This window comes from Papio anubis, chromosome 14 (assembly GCF_008728515.1).
Source record: "Papio anubis isolate 15944 chromosome 14, Panubis1.0, whole genome shotgun sequence".
Lineage (NCBI taxonomy): Eukaryota > Metazoa > Chordata > Mammalia > Primates > Cercopithecidae > Papio > Papio anubis.
Genome location: NC_044989.1, coordinates 8,889,033 through 8,896,008, shown reverse-complemented (window position 1 = coordinate 8,896,008; position 6,976 = coordinate 8,889,033).

The following is a 6,976-nucleotide window of genomic DNA, read 5'->3' as shown; positions in this document are numbered from 1 at the left end:
GATTGAGAAATTAACAGCATATTTATTTTATTCAACAAGATCTATTGACCATCATGTGACCTCATGTGACCTCAAAGAAATCACACTCTAAAGCAGGAAACACACATACAAATAGGGACTTTCCAGAAAGACAGAGTCCCTGAATCACTTCCATTTTTTGAGGTTCCTGATGTACCACAAATAAATAAATAAATAAATAAATAAATAAATAAATAAATAAAATAGTTATAGTTAGGAAACACGATTATAAAATGGTAGTAGACTTTAAATGTTTACACTTAACAACCGAAGTGGCGTGATGGAAAACTTCTCTTAATCCTGTCAGTGCATCTTGTAGCTATTTATATAACCTAGTCAGAGATAACATCTAACAGCTGACTCGGAGGCCCTTTGTAAATAGGCCCTGATATGCACAGATAATGCAAGAGCTCAGCCCTGGTCTTAGTGGCCACTTTTGCAAGTGAGATCTACAAGATTTCCGCTGACTGGAGTACTTTGGGTCTGTGTTTACATGGGCCAAAAGAAATGAAGAGATGAGATGAATATCTGGCAAATTCAGGTAACAGCCTCCTCCCCGAACATTACTTTTAAAGGAAAAGCGAGAGGCTTGAGCTGGAATGAGGAGAGATGGATGAAGAATAAGACAACTGTGCACCGGCCTACACGAACAGCTGTGGCCCCAACCATATCACACCTCATGCCTCTGCCTAGCTGCTTTTGTGATGCAGGCCCCCAAAGCCACATTATGTCCCCATCCCATAGGTTGGACTCTCACTCACACATCTCTTTTCCCTAGAGCTTGGGACACCAGAGAGCCAGGCTGCCCGGCAGCTGGAGTCACTAGGATCCCTAGTCTATGCGGGAAGAGAGACAACTCTGGCTGTGGTCAACTGGATTTGAATCCTGTCTCCAGGACGTGTGGCCTTCGTTGCTTCATTTCTACATTTCAGTTTCCTACACTGTAAAATGGGGATAACCACAATTGTAGCCACTTTACTGAGCTGAGGCAATGAACCCTAGATTGTGTAGCTCCTAGTATGTGTTTTCTCAAAGGTGGTGGTGTGTGGTGAGACACCCACAACTAGTTTGAGCACTCACTGATGATTCTTGCCTAAATCAATTATTTGTATGATAGTTGCAAAATGGTAATTTTCCAAGTTCAGCATTCTCTCTAAACTTATTAATTACACTAGAAGATCTTTCCATTCTTCCATTCTTTTATGTACTTATTTCTTTTTTTAATCAGTGTGGATTAACAGATTCTTGTTTTACCCAATGGGTTATAATCCATTATTATCATTATTGATCTTGGTGCTCAACTTTCCCCAGACTTTGATCAGTGAGAGCTTCTGCAAGCTGTTCCCCATGTCCTTTGAATGTATCCTTTATTTTGAGCACTTCTTTATTTGTTATGGCATAACAAAGCATTCCAGGTTCATAGTACATTTTCCCTGCCCCAGTCTTATAATTGGCTTCTTTTTTGAGAAGTCCTGCTTCTTTTTACTGGGAAACAGTATATGGAATCCAACATCTGGGCACTAGGCATGTTTATTGCTTTTGGGTGTCATTGTTTCTAGGCCCTTTCAGCAGAAGAAACTAGAGAATACACACAAATATTCACAAATGTAATTATAGCTATACAGTATTTAAAAACCATGAATTCGTGCTAATATGGCCAATTCCAATTCAACACCGCAAGGCTCTTCTTAGCCTTTTGCCATTATCTATTAATATTTTCCTTCTCAACATCATCAATATACGTACTCATTTGCTCGCTCCTACAATACACAGCAAGTTGTTTAGAGTTGCTAGCCCACAACACTGCTAAAACAAGCCCTACTAAATAGAGTTCAAGATTTGCTTGCAATAGGCTTTTTCCTTATAGTGGAAATACTCCATTCAAAAAGTTCCTCAGGGTGAATTTATTTTTTTAAAACGAAGTTATTTGTGTTAGTTCCCCTCCCTTTTCCTGTGGTCATGCTCTCTATTTTAAATAACATTAGTTCATTTGTTTCTGTTTGTGTTACATCTTAGGACTTCCCCTCCTCCATCTTATTGACTTAGTTTAATTTACTTTTATTTAATTTTGGAGTATGTAAACATTAATGTGGTTCTGGAAGTCCATACTATACAAAGAGATATTCTTTTTACAAAAATAAACTAATAGAGATATGTAGATATCATCTACATCTAACATCTATATCTTTATGTCTTTCCTACATAAAAGATACAAATATATATACTCCTTTGTTCTTTTATTATTATTTTGCTTAACAACATGTCCTAGAAATGACTCCATATCAGTTTAGATATCTTCCTTATTTTTTATAGCTGCATAGTGCTCCATTGTGTGGATATGCCATACAGAGTTTTAATGGATTTTCACATCTCACTTTATCCTTGCAATACCCTGTGAGGGACAGTGTATGTTATTATCCCCATTTCATAGTTGAGAAAATAGATTCAGAGAGGTAACTGGTGAGTATTGATAGGGTGGGAGCTGAGACTCGGTCTTGAGTTTGAGGCCAGCCCTCCTCTGACTGCTGTGCTATTAGTCTTGAGATCTTTCAACCCTCTATGGCAGCAGTCCCCAACCTTTTTGGCAACAGGGATCAATTTCATGGAAGATCATTTTTCCAGGGGCTGGGGGATGGTTTTGGGATGAAACTGTTCTGCCTCACATCAGGGCATTAGTTAGATTCTTATAAGGAACGGGCAACCCAGGTCCCTCACGTGCACAGTTCACAGTAGGGTACGTACTCTTATGAGAATCTAATGCTGCCACTGATCTGGCAGGAGGTGGAGCTCAGGCAGTAATGCTCACTGGCCCGTGCTCACCTCCTGCTGTGTGGCCTGGTTCCTAACAGTCCACAGATCAGTATCGGTCTGTGGCTGGGGGGTTGGGGGTTGGGGACCCCGGTCTATGTCTTAAGGTAATTCAGTGTTTGTGGGCTAGTCTGGAATGGTGACCACTATTTATAACATGTCTCTAGGTTTAATGCTAATAATAATGTGTTCTGAGTTCTAAACAATCACTAAAACAAAATTTAGTAAAGTATCCTACATCAGGGTCCTGAGTGTGTTCCAGCTTGGTAATTTGAGAGGAGTTAGTAAAGGACCTTGTTGTTGTAGGCAAGTAGAAACTAGAACAATGAGACACTCTTTCCTAACCATCAGATTAGCCACAATTAAAAAGTCTGACTATACCCAGTGTTGAGGAGGACATAAAGAAATAGAAATGCTTATATACTGTTGAGGGGAGGATGGATTCAGTCAATCACTTTGGAGAACAATTTGGCAATATTCTAGAAATTTAAGGCTATACATAGCTTTAATGTAATTAATATTTAGTGGGTTTATTAGTACTTTTTAAAATAAATAAGTTAACATATATTTTAAAATTTTCTCAGTTTTAATCTATAATATGGTAAGTGTTGATAGCTATAACACACATACACAAATTTCACTGTGGTCCTAAATAAACATCAGGAGCATGAAGAGGTACTGAGACAAAAATGTTTTCAAACTGCTGTCCTAGAGGAATGCTGAAATATGCACACAAGGAGAACTGTTTAAAAATATTGTCAGATTGTTGATAATAGTGAAAATGTGAACACAAATGTCCACCACGAGAGCACAGACAAATGGAGTGCTGCATATTCATACAATGGAATGTTATATAGAAACTAAAATGAATCAACTTGGATAAATCTCAAAAACCATGCTGCATGAACAAAACAAGTCACAGAATGTTGCATGGAGTATGACACATTTTCTTTAACTTCGAAAATTTTCAAAGGCACAGTGCCTCATGCCTGTAATCTCAGCACTTTGCGAGGTTGAGGCGGGTGAATTGCTTGAGCTCAGGAGTTCAAGACCAGCCTGGGAAACATGGTGAAACCCCATCTCTATCAAAATTACAAAATCTTAGCCAGGCGTGATGGTGCACATCTGTGGTCCCAGACTTGGGAGGCTGAGGTGGGAGGATCACTTGAACCTGGCGGGTGGAGGTTGCAGTAAGCTGAGATCACACCACTGCACACCAGCCTGGATCACAGAGTTGCAAAACAATTTCATGTAACATGCATACATCCATGTATGTGTAATGAAAGCTTAAAAACATTCCTGGGAATGATGTATTCCAACTTCAAGATAGAAGGTTTCCACTCTATTATATGGATATTTTAAAAAATATATATCTGAGATAAATATGTGAAAATATTAAGATTTTGTGGGGGTATAAAGGTAATTGTTACTATTCTTTTCTATGTATTTGAAGTACAGAAGAGGAAGGAAGGAGAGAATGAAGGTTAATTAGGTAATTATTAGAGATGGAATAATTATCTGAACAGATTATCAAAGATCCCTTGAAGCAAGAAGAAAGAGCACACAATAATATGAAATCATGCCATGGAAGATTCTAGGTTCTTTGAGAAGCAATTCCTTCTGGAAGGAATTGCTTAGAACCAGAAGGTGGTTGAGGTACTTATTAAAAAGTCAGAAGAAGGAAATGAATATTTACTGGATGGTTCTTACGTGGTTGACACCATCTCATACAATATTTTACTGAACCTATACAGAACCCAGCAAGGTGTAATACATAGCTTTTGGGATCATAATACATTATCTCAAATTTACAGATGAGCAAATCAGAGCTCAGAGCGGGGCCCAGGATAAGTACACACAGGAAGCCGACTTTGAGTCCAGGTCTTCTTGACTCAAGAGAGATTTGCACTATTCGATTGTATGTGTGCCTCCTAAGGAGTAGGGAGCACAAAGAGAAGAGATTGGAAGACACAGCATTTCTCTTTAATGATACTTCGTATTTACAGTAACTGAGGGGTTCAAAGAATTCTAGAGCCGCCACAAATTAATTCTCATAAATTATGCTGACTGTATATGAGAAACTTTATGAAACATGAAGTTTCATCACGGTCAAGCAATTTCCCCTCGATTAGAACATTAGTTGCAATGTGTGGAATATAACTCCGTTTTTGTTTAGCAGAATAAAATAATCACACTGATCACATCTGCCTTTTGGGAGAATCTTGATCTTGTTTTTTTCTTTGAACCATGTTTCATTTAATTTTGAACTAGAGAATGGATGAAAAGGACATTTGTCGAGCACTTTTCTGTGCTGTGCTAGATGCCTTCTGACACATGACCTCATCCAATCATCACGGCAATTGTTTGAGGGATTTTTTTTTATCACCCCCATTTTACAGATGAAGCAATGAAGGCTCAGAAGTCAGAAGAGACTTACCCAGAGTGACCCAGCAAGGGGTGCGCGTGCTATTTCCAACTCAGGCCTATCTGGCTTTTTCATGTTATGCTTTTGGACAATTGTTAACCAACCATTCTTAGGATAAGACCTTAAGCTGACTTTGAAATACTTGTAAATTTTTAGGGGCTGCAAAGCTCTCTTTTGTGAGGAGAAACCACACTGCCTGCTGCTCATTGAAGGCTTCCAACAAGCGTTTTGCACGCTGCCCACATATTTTGCTGGCATTGCCCCTTCCTGATGAACCATTGTCTGCTGCTTTAGAAGCCAGGCTTAAGCAATAGTGGAATTATTCATATTATTACTATTGTAATGGTAGTCATTTCAAGCATGAATTCAACATTTTTACTTTTATTGAAGTAATTACAGGTACATAGTTAAATGTTTCCAAAAGGCTTAAAACGTTCATAATCAAAGAGAACAGTCCCTTGCCTATCTTCCCTCCACAGTCCTGTTCCCAGAAGGAACTGCTGTATCCTTCTGGCTGTGCCTTCTGCCATATAGTTCCATGTTTAAAAATAATTTGCAAACCTGCATTCTTTTGATCCATAAATTTTAGACAGACTGCATTGAGGATCAACAGTGGTAGATAAGGATTTAGCTCTGTTATCATCTCTCCCCTCTTTTCATCTTCCTAATATACTTTTTTTTCTTTCTTTTTGAGATGGAGTCTCACTCTGTTGCCCAGGCTGGAGTGCAGCGGCACAGTCTTGGCTCACCTGTAACCTCCGCCTCCTGGGTTCAAGCAATTATCTGCCTCAGTCTCCTGAGTAGCTGGGATTACAGGCACCCACCACCACGCCTGGCTAATTTTTGTATTTTTAGTAGGGACGGGGTTTTACCATGTTGGCCAGGCTGGTCTTGAACTCCTGACCTCGTGATCCACCTGCGTTGGCCTCCCAAAGTGCTGGGATTACAGGCATGAGCCACCGCACCCGGTTAATTTTTTATGTATCAGTTTTGTTGAGAAATAATTCACATACTAAGCAACTTACCCTTTTGAGGTCTACAATTCAATGGTTTTCAGTATATTCACAGAGATATACAACTATCACCACTTCCAGTTTTAGATCATTTTCATCACCCCAACAAGAAACATTGTACCTTTTAGCAGTCACTCCCCATTCTTCCCTCCTTTCAGCCCTAGGCACCCAGTCATCTACTTTCAGTCTCCATGGATTTGCCTGTTCTGGACTTTTCATATAAATAGAATCAAACAATATGTGACACTCTCTGTATGGCTTCTTTTGCTGACCATAATGTTTTCAAGGTTCATTCATGTATCAGAATTTTATTCCTTTCCACAACTCAGTAATATTCCATTGCACAGATATACTACATTTTTGTTTATCCATTCATCAGTTGATGAGCATTTGGCTCTGATATGGTTTGGCTGTGTCCCCACCCAAATCTCATCTTGAATTATAGCTCCTGTAATTCCCACATGTCGTAGGAGGAACACAGTGCAAGGTAATTGAATTATGAGGGTGGGTCTTTCCCATGCTGTTGTTGTGGTAGTGAATAAGTCTCATGAGATCTGATGGTTTTATAAAGGGCAGTTGCCGGACACAGCTCTCTCTTGCCTGCTGCCACGTAAGGCGTCGCTTTGTTCTTCCTTCATCTTCCACCATGAATGTGAGGCCTCCCCAGCCATGTGGAGCTGTGAGTCCATTAAACATTTTTCTTTTATAAATT